The 19,033-nt window shown below is 44.2% G+C and overlaps 1 protein-coding gene across 1 annotated transcript in view; it reads right to left on the bottom strand.

Annotated features, from left to right (window-relative positions):
- The window catches only part of nlgn3a (neuroligin 3a), a 195,209-nt gene that overhangs the window by 63,830 nt on the left and 112,346 nt on the right, over positions 1-19,033 (bottom strand). The gene's annotated exons all lie outside the window — the stretch shown is intronic.

The raw sequence follows: 19,033 nt of genomic DNA, 5'->3' as shown, positions 1-19,033 counted from the left end.
CTACAAACCTTACTCCAGCCCGAAAAACATCCATTAACCACTACTCTCTGTTTCCTGTCACATAGCTAATTTTGTATCCATGTTGCTATTGTCCCTTTTACTCCATGAGCTATAACTTTGCTCACAAGTCTCTTGTACAGCACTGTGCATGTCTTCTGGAAGTCCATTTACACCACATCAACAGCATTGCCCTCATTAACATTCTCAGGTAGCTCTTGAAAAAACTCCAGCAAGTTAGTGAAACATGATTTTCCCTTGACAAATCTGTGCTGGCTTTCCTTAATTAACCCGCATTTGTCCATGTGCCTATTAATTTTGTCCTGAACTATTGTTTCTATAGGTTTCCCCATCACCAAAGTTAAACTAAGTGGCCTGTAGTTGCTGAGCTTATCTTTACATCCTTTCTTGAACAAGTGTGTAACATTTGCAATTCTCCGGTCCTCTAGCACCACCCCTAAGGGAGACTGGAAAATTATGGCCAGTGCTTCCACAATTTCCACTCCCACTTCCCTCAGTATCCTTGGATACATCTCATCCGGACCTGGTGCTTTATCAATTTTAAGTATAGACAACCTATCTAATACTTCCTCCTTATCAATTTTAAATCCTCCTAGTGGACTAATTACCTCCTCTTTCACCGTGACCTGGGTAGCATCTTCTTCCATAGTAAATATAGATGCAAAGTATTTATTTAGCACCTCAGCTCTTCCACCCGCCTCTATGTGGAAATCCCCTTTTTGGTCCCCACGTAGCTCTACTCCTCCTTCTACCACCTTTTTACTATTCATATGCCTATAGACGATTGTTGGATTCCCTCTTATGTTCGCTGCCAGTCTTTTTTCATACTCTCGCTTTGCTGCTCTTATTTGCTTTTCACTTCCCCTCTGAACCTTCTATATTCAGCCTGGTTCTCCATTGTATTATCCACCTGATATCTGTCATAAGCACACTTTTTCTTTTTCATCTTCATCGCTCTTTCTTTTGTCATCCAGAGAGTTCTGGATTTGTTTGCCCTACCTTTCCCTTTCAAGGGAATATAGCTTGACTGTGCCCGAAGTATCTTTTCTTTGAAGGTAGCCCATTGTTCAGCTACCGTTTTTCCTGCCAACATTTGGCTCCAGTTTATTCGGCCCAGATCCATTCTTACCCCATTGAAGTTGGCTTTCCCCCAGTTAACGATTTTTACTCTGGATTGTTCTTTGTCCTTTCCGTAGCCAACCTAAACCTTATGATACAATGGACACTGTCCCTAAATGTTCTCCTATTGATATTTGACCCACCTCATTCCAAGAACCAGGTCCAGCAGCGCTTCCTTTCTCATTGGACTGGAAACATACTGCTGTAGAAAATTTTCCTGAACACATTCTCAGAACTCTTGCCCCTCTCTACCCTTTATAATATTACTATCCCAGTCTATATTCATATAATTAAAGTCTCCCATTATAACTACTTTATAATTCTTGCACCTCTTCTGTAATTTCCTTGCAAATTTGTTCCTCTACATCTTTTCCACAAGTTGGTGGCCTATAGACTACACCGAGCAAAGTAATTGCACCTTTTTTGTTCCTTAGCTCGAGCCAAATAGATTCTGTCCTTGACCCCTCAGGGACATCCTCTCTCTCCAGCACTGCAATGCTCACCTTGAACAATACTGCCACACCTCCCCCTTTTCTTCCTCTCCTATCTTTCCTGAACACCTTGTATGCAGGAATATTTCACACCCAGTCCTGTCCTTCTTTGAGCCAGGTCTCTGTTATAGCCACAACATCATATTTCCACATGTCAATCTCGGCCTGTAACTTACCAATCTTATTAACCACACTCCATGCATTTACACACATGCACATTAACCCTGATTTAGACTTTATTTCTTTCTCACTTACTCTGACCCTACCTAATAACTTAATAACATATGCAATCTAAGACTCCCTATACCTGTGGCAATCCAGCCAGTGTAGCAAATCTGAGGGCTCTCTCATTCTGATCAGCCTTATGGCAAAGTGCACATAAGTACCAGCCCTACAAACATGACATCCGTCAGCTGGGAGATGCACTTGTGTGCAGCAGTTTCTACAAATATTTCCTGCAGATCCATGGAAGGAGCCAAAGGCAACAAAATTAAGTGCTGTGGTGACCTTGACCACTTGGCAGGAGGTCTTCTTCCAGAAGGCTGCAAATGTCAGTAACCACTTGACAGGAAAGTCTGAGCATCCTGAGGCACTGGTGCTCAGTTATGTCCAGACAGTGAATCGTCTGCCTTTATACCCTGTGCTGGGGTTACTGTCTCTTGTGAGCTGGAGCTATATGCTTGTCTCCTCTCTCTTGTGGAGCTACAGGTGGTTGAGGAGAAAGCTGGTGCTTCTCTTGCTGCTGCTGCCGCTGCTCCTCCTGTTCCTCATCTGAGGTCCAAGGTAGAACTGCATCAGTGGCTCCCATGCTGCTGTGAAGACCAACAGCAGGAAAGTGCAGATCAATGGCAAAAACTCCAAGGTAGTAGAAATGATCTCCGAAGTATTGGAAATCACATCTAAAGCAGCAAAAGTCCACTCTCAGAGCAAAAACCTTTCACTTAGGCAAGGAAGCAACTGTCATATCTCAGTATTTAAAAGCTTTCTCATCTGTCAATTGCTCAGCCCCGTCAATTCCCGCTGTTCTCTCGCTTTGTTCAACCTGGTGAGTTCCAGGAAGCCCAGGAAACCCGTGTACTCATGAAAAGAAAGGATTCAAGGTTAACACTCCAATTAATTGCTTTTTAACATATGTGAATGCCAGACCTCCTTGTCCCATGGGGTTTTCCCGTGTGCTCACAAACATTCTCGAGTTAAGTGTGGAAGTCAGTGGGTTACTGCCGGCTTCCCGACATGTCTGCAGTTTCTGGTCTTTTAACTTGCTGCCCATACTGAAACACAAATAACCTGTAAGGTTAAAATTCAGCCCTGAATCTCTCTCACCTTCCAATTTATCACAGACTTTCCCTTTTGTTCTTTCCTCCCCTATCCCCTTTCCCTGCCTCTGTACTTGCTTAAAACCTGTTGCAACTCTTAACATTTTCCAGTTCTGATGAAAGATCATCAACATGAAACATTGCTTTGCTCTCAACAGATGCCACCTGACCTGCTAATTATTTCTAGCATGTTCTGTTTTTAAGATTTCCAGCACCTGCAGTATTTTGCTTTTGTATTAATGTTTCTTAAGAAGTCATAACAATCTTCCCACCTGTGATCGGACCCTCCACGCCTCCCTCCCCACTGGACTGCCTCTCCTCCTTTGTCGTTCTACTTCCAGCTTGATTCCATAGCTGGATTTCCTGCATCTTTACTGGTTCAGTGATGTCAACTTGCCGACATTCTGCAAATAAGCCCAGCCATGAAAATCGGTTTGGGCCTCACAATGATTCCATCGGTGTGCTCACAATATGCACTTTCCACCCAATAGAAATCAAACACACTACCAGTGTGCAGGATCAGCACATTATTATTATATTAAGTTTTCTTTGAATGTATCCTATTGATCTTCAGTCATTTTACCCATTAATTGACTTTCTCAGTTCACTGTGGACAGTCTCTGTCTCATTGAAGTCAACCTTACCTAAATCTAGCTGTTTCTCCCTTTCAAAAACCACGTTGAATATTCACGTTGAATATTATGATTGCTATTAGATAAATATTCAAGCACTGTTGGCTGTTAACTAAATCTGACTCACTGCTCATTACAAAATTGGATATCACGCACAGGTGACCAGACACATGTTGTCTGCCGGGTTTCTGAATGCCTTTCAGAAGTGGTAGTCAACGCATGATGCTTTTGTTTTGATTTTGCCCGATTTTACAGTTTTGTAAAGCCTCTTCTGTGCTATAACATTCTACGATTGTATGGTTGACTGGTCAGCATTGGTCTCACACTCTCAGCTTAAACTCACTTCCTTACTGTCTCTCAGCGAAACACACAGTCAGTCTTCCATTCAATTAGCCTCTCACTTTCTCAATAGGAATGAGCAGAAAGACTGCAGCCATTGTCCTTGGTCCCCGCCACAAACTCCATTCCCTAACCACCGACTCCATCTCTCTCCCTGGCTACTGTCTGAGGCTGAACTAGACTGTTTGCAACCTTCGCGTCCTAATTGACCCCAAGATGAGCTTCTGACCACATATTCTCTTCACCACAAAGACCGCCTACTTCCACCTCTGTAACATCGGCCAGCTTCATCCTTGCCTCAACTCATCCGCTGTTGAAACCCTCATTCTTGCCTTCACCTCTTGACTTAACGCGCTCCTGACTAGCCTCCCACGTTCTGCTCTCCATAAATTTGATAACATCCAAGTATGAAAGCCAGCTTGACTGAGTAATTAACACAGGGAATTTGGTGAGTGAGGGAATTCAGTGCAGTGAGGAAAGAGGTGCTGTTCTGGTCTTCTACAAAACAAGGAGCGGTCCAAGTGAGGGAACGAGAGACAGTGTGACCTGAGAGTTGAAGTCGAGAGGTATTAATTAGGTGAGCAAGGAGAGTTTATCTATATTACAGAGAGACTCACCGGCAGCAGTGCTGGCGGTGGACCTGGGTGGAGACTGAGCGCAGCAACCAATGAGTTAAAGCATGGGAAAGAGTCTCCAGCGAAATCTCCAACAACAAAAGCAACAACTGTAAAGCAGCTATAGTGACGTCCAAACCAGGGAAGGAGTCAATTGGTGAGTAGCTGGTAAGTGTTTCTAGTTAATGGTCTAGAAAGCAAAGGCATGGCAGGGAACCTCAGCCCTGTAGAAGGCACATCCTGTGTCATGTGGGAAATCCTGGCTGCTTCCCATAGCCTGGAAGTGTCACCAGCTAAAGCAGCTCAAGCTCTGGGTTTCAGAGCTTGAGTGGCAGCTGGAGTTACTACGGGGCATCTGCAAGGCTGAGGGCTCATGGATAGCACTTTTCTGGAGGTGGTCAGCCCGCATCTTAAAAATATTCAGACAGAGAGGGAAAGAGTGACCAGCAGAAGAACAAGGAGGAGGGCAGGGATCCCATGAGTTCATTTCACTCTCCAACCGGTATTCAGTTCTGAATACTGATGACAGCAATGGCTCCTCTGGGAGTACAGGCAGAGCCAAGTCCATGGCACCATGGGTGGCTCAGCTGCACAGGGAGGGAGGAAGAAGAGTGGAAGAGCAAAAGTGGTAGAGGATTCGATAGTGAGGGGAACAGAGAGACACTTCTACGGCCACGGACAAGACTCCAGTATGGTGTAAAAGCAAAATACTGCGGATGCTGGAAATCTGAAACAAAAACAAGAAATGCTGGATTCACTCAGCAGGTCTGGCAGCATCTGTGGAAAGAGAAGCAGAGTTAACGTTTCGGGTCAGTGACCCTTCTTCGGAACTTCCGAAGAAGGGTCACTGACCCGAAACGTTAACTCTGCTTCTCTTTCCACAGATGCTGCCAGACCTGCTGAGTGAATCCAGCATTTCTTGTTTTTGCTCCAGTATGGTGTGTTGCCTCCCTGGTGACAGGGACAAGGATGTCACTGATCAGTTGCAGGACATTCTGAGAGGGGAGAATGAACAGCCAGAAGTTGTGGTCCATATCAGCACCAATGACATCGGCAGAAAGAAGGATGAGGTCCTGAAGGCAGAGTTTAGGGAGCTAGGAGAGAGATTGAAAAGCAGAACCTCAAAGGATTACTCCGGGTGCGAGTGAGCACAGAAATAAGAAGTTAGAGCTGATGAATATGTGGCTGGTGAGTGCAGGAGGGTGGGCTTTAGATTCCTGAGGCATTGGGACCACTTCTGGGGATGTGGGACCTGTACAAGCTGAACGGGTTGCACTTCAACAGGGCCAGAAGCGATATTCTCACAGGGCATTTGCTAGTGCTGTTGGGAATGGAAGGGGAAGAAAGATCTGGAGGGGCATTCGTACCCATGAGTTGCTGGAGTTTGCATTCCTTAACACCTGAAACACTTATTTCACATTGAACAACTTCTCCTTCAAGTCCACTCATTTCCTCCAAATAAAAGGTGCTGCTATGTGTACCCACATGGTTCCTAGCTATGCCTGCCTTTTTGTGGGATATGTCAAACATTCCTTGTTCCAGTCCTACTCAGCCCCCTGCCACAATACTTTTTCTGGTACATTAATGATTGTATCGGTGCTGCTTCCTGCAACTGCCCGGAACTGGAAAACTTCAACTTTGCTTCCAATTTCCACCCTTTTCTCACCTTCACATGGTCCATCTCTGGCACTTCCCTTCCCTTCCTCGACTTCTCTGTCGCCATCTCTGGGGATAGGCTGTCCACAAGCATTTACTATAAGCCCACCAACTCCCCACAGCTACCTTGACTACACCTCCTCATTCCCTGCCTCCTGTAAGGATTCCATTCCATTCTCCCAGTTTCTCTGTTTCCACATCTGCTCTGATGATACAACCTTCCATAACAGCGCCTCTGATATGTCTTCCTTTTTCCTCAACCGAGGATTCCACTGCACTGTGGTTGACATGGCCCTCGTCTGTGTCCAACTCATTTCCCGCACTTCCGCCCTCACCTTTTCCCTCCTTCCCAGAATTGCAACTGGGTTCCCCTTGTCCTCATTTTCCACCCCACCAGCCTCCAGATCCAAAGGACCATCCTCTGACATTCCTGCCACCTCCAGCGTGATGCCACCACCAAACACATCTTCCCCTCCCCTCCCCTCCCCTCCCCTGTCAGCATTCCGAAGGGACCATTCCCTTCGTGACACCCTGGTCCACTCCTCCATCACCCCCAACACCTCTTCCCTTTCCCACGGCATCTTCCTATGCAATCGCAGGAGGTGTAATACTTGCCCTTTTACCTCCTTTCTCCTCACCATCCAAGGCACCAAGCACTCCTTCCAGGTAAAGCAGAGATTTACTTGTACTTTTTTCAATTTAGTATACTGTATTCACTGCTCACAGTGCGGTCTACTCTACACTGGGGAGACCAAACACAGATTGGGTGACTGCTTTGCAGAACACTTCTGCTTGGTCTGCAAGCTTGATCCTGAACTTCCGGTTGCTTGCCATTTTAATTCACCACCTTGTTCCCATGCCCACATTTCTGTCCTTGGCCTGCTGCAGTGTTCCAGTGAACATCAATGCAAGCTCGAGGAACAGCACCTCATCTTCCGATTAGGCACTCTACAGCCTTTTGGACTCAATATTGAGTTCAATAATTTCAGACCACAAGCTCCATTATTTTTTGTTTATTTATTATTTTCAATTTATATATATATTCATCTTTCTTTAATTATTTATTTATTAATGATGTGCTAGTCTTAAACTTATTATTCATGTTTTTGCTTTCGTACAGAGTTGTTCATTATTCTGCCATTAGCACTCTCTCTGGACTTATGCTTTGTCTTTCGCTACAGCTATTTAGCACTCTATTTGTATTCTCTTCCATGACATTTGTCAACTTAATCTCTCCCCCTCTGTCCTTCTTCCACAACGCCCCACCCCCACCTACCCTATCCCTTGCTCAAAGCCTGTTGCATCTTTAACTTTTGCCAGTTCTGATGAAGAGTCAGAGACCTGAAACGTTAATTCGTTTCTCTCCACACAAATGCTGGGGCGGCACAGTGGCGCAGTGGTTAGCACTGCAGCCTCACAGCTCCGGCGACCCGGGTTCAATTCCGGGTACTGCCTGTGTGGAGTTTGCAAGTTCTCCCTGTGTCTGCGTGGGTTTCCTCCGGGTGCTCCGGTTTCCTCCCACATGCCAAAGACTTGCAGGTTGATAGGTAAATTGGCCATTATAAATTGCCCCTAGTATAGGTAGGTGGTAGGGAAAATATAGGGACAGGTGGGGATGTGGTAGGAATATGGGATTAGTGTAGGATTAGTATAAGTGGGTGGTTGATGGTCGGCACAGACTCGGTGGGCCGAAGGGCCTGTTTCAGTGCTGTATCTCTAAAAAAAAAGTATTTCAGGTGAAAGGGTTATCAGTTGGGGAGCACTCTGGTGGAAGTGATTATAATTCAGTTAGATTTAGGATAGTTATGGAAAAAGCCAAAGATAAACCAGGAATAAAAGTTCTCAATTGTTTCAAGCTCATTTTACTAAGCTGAGATGTGTATTAGCTAAAGTGGACTGGAAACAGCTAATTGAAAGTAGATCAGTGCGAGGTATTCAAGGAAGAGATAATGAGGGTTCAGTGCAAGTATGTTCCCCTAAAGAAAAAGGCTGGGGCTAACAAATCCAGAACCCCCTCGATGTCATGAGGCTCAAAGGAGAGGATAAAGAAAAAAAGGGAAGCTTATGACAAATACCGAGGGTTCAACATTGCAGAAAACCTAGAAGAGTATAAAAAGTGTAGGGAGGAAATTTTAAAATTATCAAAGCCAAGAGTGGGCATGAAAAAAATATTGGCAAGTGAAATCAAGGAAAACCCAAAGATTTTTTTTATAAATACTGTTACAACCAGGTGTGAAAGGTGTCTCGGGGTCTGGTACTATTTTCACCTGGACTTATTGTAACAGAGTTTAATTTTAAACACACTGTATTTTGAGCTCCCCCTTTGTGAATCCTTGTTCACAACTTTCCAATTATAAGACAAAGAAACCAATTCACACAGGTTCTCTCAGGTTTAAAGAAGATGACATTTTATTAAACCTTAAACTCAAACTTTAATACGACTCATGCCTACGGATATATGACGTGCCCATGCTAGCATGCACACGCGATAAACACATGCAGAAAGGAACATAAAGCAGAAGAGCAAAATATAGTAGAGAGGGGTTTGAGGTAATATCTTGTTACAGTGCTTTGAGCTCACTGTAGTCCAACTCGGGAAGGGGCCATACTGGACCTGGTGTTGGGGAATGAGCCCGGCCAGGTTGTTGAAGTTTCAGTAGGGGACTACTTTGGGAATAGTGATCACAATTCCGTAAGCTTTAAAATACTCATGGACAAAGACGAGAGTGGTCCTATAGGAAGAGTGCTAAATTGGGGGAAGGCCAACTATACCAAAATTCGACAGGAGCTGGGAAATGTAGATTGGGAGCAGCTGTTTGAAGGTAAATCCACATGTGATATGTGGGAGGCTTTTAAAGAGAGGTTGATTAGCGTTCAGGAGAGACATGTTCCTGTGAAAATGAGGGATAGAAATGGCAAGATTAGGGAACCATGGATGACAGGTGAAATTGTGAGACTAGCTAAGAGGAAAAAGGAAGCATACATAAGGTCTAGGCGGCTGATGAAAGACGAAGCTTTGAAAGAATATCGGGAATGTAGGACCAATCTGAAACGAGGAATTAAGAGGGCTAAAAGGGGTCATGAAATATCTTTAGCAAACAGGGTTAAGGAAAATCCCAAAGCCTTTTATTCATATATGAGGAGAAAGAGGGTAACTAGAGAAAGGATTGGCCCACTAAAGGACAAAGGAGGAATGTTATGCTTGGACTCAGAGAAAATGGGTGAGATTCTAAACGAGTACTTTGCATCGGTATTCACCGAGGAGAGGGACATGACGGATGTTGAGGTTAGGAACAGATGTTTGATTACTCTAGGTCAAGTCGGCATAAGGAGGGAGGAAGTGTTGGGTATTCTAAAGGGCATTAAGGTGGACAGGTCCCCAGGTCCGGATGGGATCTATCCCAGGTTACTGAGGGAAGCGAGAGAGGAAATAGCTGGGGCCTTAACAGATATCTTTGCAGCATCCTTAAACACGGGTGAGGTCCCGGAGGACTGGAGAATTGCTAATGTTGTCCCCTTGTTTAAGAAGGGTAGCAGGGATAATCCAGGTAATTATAGACCGGTGAGCCTGACGTCAGTGGTAGGGAAGCTGCTGGAGAAGATACTGAGGGATAGGATCTATTCCCATTTGGAAGAAAATGGGCTCATCAGTGATAGGCAACATGGTTTTGTGCAGGGAAGGTCATGTCTTACCAACTTAATAGAATTCTTTGAGGAAGTGACAAAGTTGATTGATGAGGGAAGGGCTGTCGATGTCATATACATGGACTTCAGTAAGGCGTTTGATAAGGTTCCCCATGGCAGGCTGATGGAGAAAGTGAAGGCGCTTGGGGTCCAAGGTGTACTAGCTAGATGGATAAAGAACTGGCTGGGCAACAGGAGACAGAGAGTAGCAGTAGAAGGGAGTTTCTCAAAATGGAGACGTGTGACCAGTGGTGTTCCACAGGGATCCGTGCTGGGACCACTGTTGTTTGTGATATACATTAATGATTTGGAGGAAAGTATAGGTGGACTGATTAGCAAGTTTGCAGACGACACTAAGATTGGTGGAGTAGCAGATAGTGAAGGGGACTGTCAGAGAATACAGCAGAATATAGATAGATTAGAGAGTTGGGCAGAGAAATGGCAGATGGAGTTCAATCAGGGCAAATGCGAGGTGATGCATTTTGGAAGATCCAATTCAAGAGTGAACTATACAGTAAATGGAAAAGTCCTGGGGAAAATTGATGTCCAGAGAGATTTGGGTGTTCAGGTCCACTGTTCCCTGAAGGTGGCAACGCAGGTAAATAGAGTGGTCAAGAAGGCATACGGCATGCTTTCCTTCATCGGACGGGGCATTGAGTACAAGAGTTGGCAGGTCATGTTACAGTTGTATAGGACTTTGGTTCGGCCACATTTGGAATACTGCGTACAGTTCTGGTCGCCACATTACCAAAAGGATGTGGATGCTTTGGAGAGGGTGCAGAGGAGGCTCACCAGGATGTTGCCTGGTATGGAGGGCGCTAGCTATGAAGAGAGGTTGAGTAGATTAGGATTATTTTCATTAGAAAGACGGAGGTTGAGGGGGGACCTGATTGAGGTGTACAAAATCATGAGAGGTATAGACAGGGTGGATAGCAAAAGGCTTTTTCCCAGAGTGGGGGTTTCAATTACTAGAGGACACGAGTTCAAAGTGAAAGGGGAAATGTTTAGGGGGGATATGCGTGGAAAGTTCTTTACGCAGAGGGTGGTGGGCACCTGGAACGCATTGCCAGCGGAGGTGGTAGATGCGGGCACGATGGAGTCTTTTAAGATGTATCTAGACAGATACATGAATGGGCAGGAAGAAAAGAGATACAGAACCTTAGAAAATAGGCGACATGTTTAGAGAGAGGATCTGGATCGGCGCAGGCTTGGAGGGCCGAAGGGCCTGTTCCTGTGCTGTAATTATCTTTGTTCTTTGTTCTCTGTAGTCCTTTTGTAAGTACTCTTGCTTTTCGTTGGGGCCCAGTAATCTTCTTAAAACCTTGTTATTTATTGGATAAGCTTAGGGTTGTTTTCTTTGGAACAGTGGAGGCTTGGGGGAGACCTAACTGAATTGTATAAAATTATGAGGGATCTAGATTGAGTGGATAGGAAGATCTTATTCCCCTTGGTTGAGGGGTCCATAATCAGAGGGTATACATTTAGGGTCAGAGATAGGAGGTTTAAAGGGGATTTGCAGGGAGTTTTTTCACCCAGAGGGTGGTGGGGATCTGGAACTCACTGCCTGAAAGGCTGGTAGAAGCAAAAATCCTCACAACATTTAAAAAGTACTTGGATATGCACTTGAAATGCCACAACCTACAAGGCTATGGACCAAGAGTTGGAAAGTGGGATTAGGTTGGATGGCTACTTGTTGGTCAGCATGGACAGGATAGCCTGAATGGCCTCCTTCCATGCTGTAAATTTCTATGATTTTCACTTTGCTGCCCATGTCCTAACTCACACCAAGTCCCCTTCGCCCATCACCTTTCTGCTCGCTGATCTATGTTGGCGCCCAGTTAAGCAATGTCTAAATTTTGCAATCCTCATCCTTGTTTTCAAATCCCTCCACAGCTTCGCCCCTCCCTATCTCTGTAATCTCCTCCAGCTCCACAACACTGCTAGATATCTGCACTCCTCTACTTCTGGCCTTCTGAGCATCCCAGATTTTAATTGTTCTGCCATTGGTGGCTGTGCCTTCAGCTGCCTGGGCCCTAAGTTCTGGAATTCCCTCCCTATCCTCTTCACCTTTCTATCTCACTTTCTACCTTTAAGATGCTCCTTAAAATCTACCTCTTTGACCAGGCTTTTGGTTATCTGCTCTAATATCACCTTATGTGGTTTGGTGTCATATTTTGTTTTCGAATGACTGTGTGAAGTGCCTTGGGGTGCTTTATTATGTTAACGTGCTATATAAATACAAGCTGTTGTTGTTACGCATTTGACTAAAAAATTGTGCACATTCAAGTAAATTCATCAATTCCATACTCCCAGTAGGGAGCCACACCCGAAGGAAAGAGGTCGATGATAGGGCTACAACACTGTCCGTTCGAGCGTGGCTTCCTGCTAGGACTGTGGAATTAGTAAATCTTCCACTTATCTATTCCTACCAAAATATTCATGCTATTTTATTCTGCAGTTCAAGAAAATAAAATATTAACTTCAACTCTACGAACAGTGCCCTGTCATTGGCTTCCTCCTATAAAATTAACTGACTATTGCTAGTGATACTGTTGATCCCTATGGCCACTGCCAGTGATGTAGTTCTACACAATTCATTTTTGGATAATGACTGAACATTTCTGTTTCATAATTATATCCAAAGGGGATGCATTTAAATAGGTTTAAGGGGACTGAATTAGAACAAAATGACAGAGGGGAGGCAATGAAACCTTCTTGTAATTATAGCTCAGAGTATATGCTTCATTATAGGCTCCCATTATTACAAATCACATTGTAATGATTTTAGTCGAGACTGAACAGAAACAGTGTGCCTTAGTGATCTCTAAATCATTTCAATATCATTAATGTTCACAACCTGTCAATTAATAAATAAATAAGCAAACTGGAAGTCATATAGTTCAGGGTCAGAAGTGTTCCTACTCCTGTAAGGAAGGAAATTAAAATAATAACTAGTGTCAGGAAATTTATTGCTGAAGGGCATTTAACCCTTTCAGCAATCTCTGCCCAAGAATCCTTTTGGCAGCCTGACTCTGCAATTCTACTGAGGCACTTCCGCTGGTGCTGGCTGTGTGTTCCAGAACCAGGACTCGTTTCTGCCAATCTTCTACAGTTTTGACCCTGTAATACTTGTGTGGATCAGCTCATTTTAAAACCTTGGCAGTTCTGTAGTGCAAATCTGATGTGAAATGGAAGTACTGTGCTAGGGGTTTTTCAAAATTCCAGGGCAGTCTTTAAAAAGCTAAGTCTGGCTGAAGAGAACAGCTACAGACTGGAGGAGCAGCAGCAGGTAGGTTGGAAAATGCTCGGCTTAGCAAAATCAATCAAGTAGCTGCACTGAATGGCTTATTGGTGATTTTGTGCTATTTAGAAAAAAAGTCTTCTTCTGGAGAATCTAACAGATGCAGTCAAAGAACTGCATTGCAAAGAGGCAGTATACAATTTCAATGAGACTGACCCCTACAAACCCTCCTGGCTCAGATTGAGTCTAAGACAGAAACTGCTTTCTCTTCATGAGAGGAAGTTACAAAAAATTGTCTTGAGACACGTGGAGAAAGATTGGAGTCGTACTGAATATCACCTCTCCTACCTGAAAATGGTAAATCATTGCTGGTGCAAAATTAATCTCTCCAAAAACCGGAAAACCGATCTCACTTTTCGTATTCTTTTGCCAAGGACAAGACTGTGTATAGCAGACAGGAAAGATCAGAAACTAAATCTATGAGTTGTCACCCCTAGGGGAAGTAAGTAATCTAGATCCTGGGGAAGGAAGTAACAGAGGTTAGCAGAGATGGTGAAATGCAAGGGCATAAGTCAATAAGGTTCACCATGACATTAAATTTCTTTTCTTATTACGTCCTGTATTAATTATTAGTCAGCTGCATCATGAAACCCTCATATTCTTTCTATTGTATGCAAATTGTGAGCCCCAATCTAACCTCTCTTTCTCCTTCTTCAAATTTTTCTGGGAATGATAAGCCAGGCCCCAGTGCTCTTGACCTCGCTAACATTTCAGAGTATTTCACTGTGTCCCTCAAAAGCGTCAACCTAGACCAAGTGATCCAAGAAGGAAATAGACTGAATGATGCGCGTGTCATAAGTGTGAAGGGGTAGCGGGGGTTGAATATGATGTTATTGATTAGAGGGCCATGGCATATTGCTCCTCAGCTCAAGGGCCGCAGGAGTAGATCTCACAGTCTCACTTTTATAAGAAGAGTGCTTGTACAGCATTAAACATATGTAATGTCTAACACTGTGCAGCAGATGATGGCCCAACTGGTGTAGCCTACTACCTACATCTGTAGTGTTGCAGTCCACCTGTCATTAAGCTCTATGCTGACACCTGGATAGTTCTAGGCATATCTGGAGGGGGACTCCCATGAGAGAGGCCCTAGGCACAGTCTACACTTCTTCAATGGATGTCACAGAGACTTGGGGTGCCAGATTGGAGACAGCTGTCTCTTGCAGCCTTCAAGTGCTTGGAGCTGAGATACCGATAAGTATCTTTCTGGACTAGACTGATGAATTGAGTCTGCATTACTTTACATCAGTGGCTGCATAGCAGGGACATTCTTAGATTTTGGTGCTATCTCTCAGGATATCAGCATATGTGTTCCATCCTGCTAGTCTCCTCCAATGCCTGCACATAGGGCAGAAAGGAAACCAGGCCATATCACCCGTGCAACAGCTCAGGGGCTGCAACCTGCAGGATCCACCTCAACACCTAGCTACTATGACACAAGGGCCACCTCAGTTCCAGGAGGCTCACATTAATATTGAGCAGTCAACCACATCTCACACACCTATCATTCAGGTAGCAATTAGGATAAGCATTAGGGGTTGGATTTTATAAGCTCGCTGGAGCTTCAGGAAATGGGGTCCCGCCTGCGTGGACCACACGTCGCGGAGCCGCCGCGATATTCAGTGCAGCAGCTCATTTAATGGCCAGGGTGGACCACCCCCTCCCCCCAAACCCAATGACATGGAGGGGGCTGGCGGTCCGTCCCCGGCAACGGCGTCAGGCGCCACTGTGCTGGCGCCGACACCATGTTTAAAGGGCTTCGACCCCTACATTACAATTTAAATTTTTAAAGAGATATTGAATTAAAATATATTTAAAAAGTTAAATGTTTCTAGCCCCTCTCCCACCCCCCCCCCAATAACTATACAATTCATCCCTTGCCCTCTCCCACCCCAAAATACTTACCTTGTGTACCTGACTTCCCCACCCCCCCAAAGTTTGTAAGCTTTTAACTTCACCCCTTCCCACCATCCCCTACACAAATCAGATTAGTTTGACCCTGCTCACCTCCCCTACTCCTGCACTGAAATACTTACCTGCTCCCCCTCTCCCTATCAGTGTCCCGCATTGGATCTCCGAATGGGTATCCAAAGGCACGGGAATGCCGGCCACTGGCAGCGATATCGCTGCGGAACAGACAGCAGGAGCGGTTAAGTACCTAATTCATTCATTTTAATAAGTTAACATATTTAGATTTGGCTCCCGTCGCCGAGCGGCGGGGGGGCTGCCATGAGGCCTCGCCACCATGGGCAATATCGGGCCAGGCTTTCCCGGCATAGGGGCCTGTGGCGGGCCTCTCTGGGAGGCATTTTCCAGCCCCCTCTGCCACGACCCCTGACATCGGGGGGACTCTAAAATCCAGCCCTAGATTTTACAGTTCACATACTGATGACAAGGAAAAGCACAGTGGTTAAAAACATACACGCAGAGTAAATGCATGATGCAGATGCAGAGGATAGCATTTCCGCTCAGTTGCACTGTCTTTTTTGGCACAAGTCACCAGAAAATAGTTTAACCCGCGCAAATGATTGTAATTTAAGCTTAAAATTCAGCATTCAGCGAAACATCACATCAGAAGCTGGCGCGGCTGGAAATCTGGCCACAACTCCACCACCCCCCCACCCCCACAACTGAATTAATCAACAATGGGAGTTTCTGCTGTCACTTGTGGACCCCAATATAACTGGCAAATGGTTCTGTGATTTTTTTTTAAAAAGTCATTTTCAGTAATTCAAAGTCAAGTTACCCTCAGGTAATGGGATGACCAGTGATAATAAATGTTTATTTTTTGTGTTAAACCCATTTTCACCTGTATTAACCAGACTGCACCAAGTTACCACTCTTGATTATATCAAGGAATATTTTTAAAGCAAACTTTTTCTTCAAGAAATACATTTAAAATGCTGGTTCATGACAGATTTTGCCTTTGGTGATAAACAAATAGTTTGATCGGGAACTCAAGAAAAGAAAAAACTTATCAAAATGGACACAATTTGGCCCGGATTGCCGATTGTGCCCAAAACAGAAACTCTGCCCACTCGTGTCGGATTCTCTCTCTCCATATTCAATGCAGCCGAGAGCAGTCCTTAGCTTCTGCTCACTCTCCTTTCACCCATGGAGATGCCAATAGCAGTGCCTCCCACTCCCAGAGACTAATTCCTAGAGATTTATATATAGAAGCTATAACATAGAAACTAGCAATCAAGCGTAGTGAATTTTCTATGCATTAAGTAGCTCCTGAAAACCACTATCTCCAACAATCGACTGTGTGACCTTTACAGTAGAGGCAAAGACAGTTTGTATCTTCTGAAGAGCTCAGTGATCCAAACCTTCATTTTTTTTCACTGCTTGCTCTTTCGGGTTTCAGAGCTGATGCTTGTGGGAACAGAGTCACGCCAAGTCTCCATCAAAAATGTAATTTTTCTGACAGCAAGATTACCAGGATTAAAACAAAATCCTTCTCAAGTCCATCCAATATGTACCCTGGAAATACTTTTCCTGCTGAGATTTAAGTTGTAGTGAGTAGCACAAGCAGGTGTACAAATACAGCATTGAATGAAATGTTGTTTCTACATTTCAAAATTGAGCAATGCATCCCTTTCTTTGCTCCAAGTGATGAACACTGCAAGCAGATTCTGTTGCATATTTTTGTTGCATGATGTGTTTTTAAAAGTTTTTTGTCTGAAAAGCAGTTATGTGCACTTGGAGATGTGGTAAGATTGAAGCTTGATTAAATCTTGATGATAGTTCTTACTTTAATCCAGGTTTTCTTTAGTCAACTGAAATTATAAATCCTGCAAATTCTGACAATCTCAAACAAAAACACTTAGCGAGTCAGGCAGCATCTGTAAATAATAGGAAATGTTAATATTTCAGGAATCTAGATGGAGTATTTCCAGCATTTTCTACTTTTGTTTGAGATTAGAAAGAATAGTCCACCTTCAATTCCTCAGCGGCTTTGAGGATCAGAGAATGCATCTCTCACGAGCATTGAGGAACCATTCATGAGGGCATTGGTGAAATGCCCCCATTTCCTGATACCCAGTCCATCCTTGCCAATGAGCAAAATCTTTTTATTGGCTCATGGTGAGAAAAGACATTCAACTACCCGGGACCCAACCTTTATAAGATAAGTGTAGTAACAATCCCAAACTCTGGGTGTCATGTAATCAAATATCAGGCGATTAACTCTCCAGGAATACGTCCAACCAGAGTTGGTAACCCTAGCTAGACCTTGGGGTGCAAGTACGTAGTTCCCTGAAAGTTGCAACACAGGTAGACAGGGTGGTGAAGAAGGCGTATGGCATGCTTGCCTTCATCGGTCGAGGCATTGAGTACAAGAGTTGGGACGTCATGTTACAGTAGTACATAATGTTGGTTAGGCCGCATTTGGAGTACTGTCTGCAGTTCTGGTCGCTGCACTACAGGAAAGATGTGATTAAGCTAGAGAGGGTGTAGAAAAGATTTAGTAAGGATGTTGCCTGGTTTGGAGGGCTTGAGTTATAAAGAGAGATTGGATAGGCTGGGTCTGTTTTCCCTGGAGTGAAGGAAGCTGAGAGGGGACATGATAGAGGTATATAAAATTATGAGAGGCATAGATAGGGTAGATAGCCAGAATCTGTTTCCCATGGTAGGGGTGACTAAAACTAGAGGGCGTAGATTTAAGGTGAAAGGGAGGAGGTTTAAAGGGGATCAAAGGGGTACATTTTTCACACAAAGAATAGTGGGTATCTGGAATGAGCTGCCAGAGGAGGTGGTGGAGGCAGGAACAGTAGCAACATTTAAGAGGCATCTGGACAGGTACTTGAATGAGCAAGGCATGGAGGGATATGGAATTAATGCAGGCAGGTGGGATTAGTATAGATAGGCATTATGGTCGACATGGACGCAGTGGGCCGAAGGGCCTGTTTCTATGCTGTACGACTCTATGACTCTCGTACTGCTCAAATTTGATTAAAACAAGAAATGCTGGAAATACTCAACAGAAGGGTCACTGACCTGAAACGTTAACTCTGCTTCCCTCTCCACAGATGCTGCCAGACCTGCTGAGTATTTCCAGCATTTCTTGCTTTTATTTCCGATTTCCAGCATCTGCAGTATTTTGCTTTTATATTATGCTCAAATTTGATTTCCTGGATTCTGCCATCAGAATTGCACTGCTCTGCTGTACGCCTCGGCTGTTGTGACTCTGCTCTGCTATTTAATCTCTTCAAATGCCTCAATACCTTCAAATCTAAGGTTATCTGTTCTAATTTACAGTGTCAATCCTTTACCTGCTGGCCTTGGAGGGAGTGCAGTGTAGTTTTACCAGAATAATACCTGGACTCCAAGATTAAATTATGAACACAGATTATACAAACTAGGCAAAAACAAGAAATGCTGGATTCTCTCAGCAGGTCTGGCAGCATCTGTGGAAAGAGAAGCAGAGTTAACGTTTCGGGTCAGTGACCCTTCTTCAGAACTCGGAGTTCCGAAGAAGGGTCACTGACCCGAAACGTTAACTCTGCTTCTCTTTCCACAGATGCTGCCAGACCTGCTGAGTGAATCCAGCATTTCTTGTTTTTGTTTCAGATTTCCAGCATCCGCAGTATTTTGCTTTTATTATACAAACTAGGGTTGTATTCCCTGGAATTTAGAAGGTTAATAGGTGATTCGATTGTGGCATTCAAGATATTAATGGGATCATACAGGGTAAATAAAGAGAAATTATTTACACTGGTTGGGGAGTCTCTGGGACTAGGGAACATAACCTAAAAATTAGAGCCAAACCTTTCAGGAGTGAAATTAGCAAAGGGTAGTAGATGTTTGGACCTCTCTTCCACAAATGTTGATACTAGATCAATTGTTTATTTCAAATCTGAGA

This window comes from Heterodontus francisci, chromosome 15 (genome assembly GCF_036365525.1).
Source record: "Heterodontus francisci isolate sHetFra1 chromosome 15, sHetFra1.hap1, whole genome shotgun sequence".
Classification (NCBI taxonomy): domain Eukaryota; kingdom Metazoa; phylum Chordata; class Chondrichthyes; order Heterodontiformes; family Heterodontidae; genus Heterodontus; species Heterodontus francisci.
This window is presented reverse-complemented; position numbering and strand designations above follow the sequence as displayed.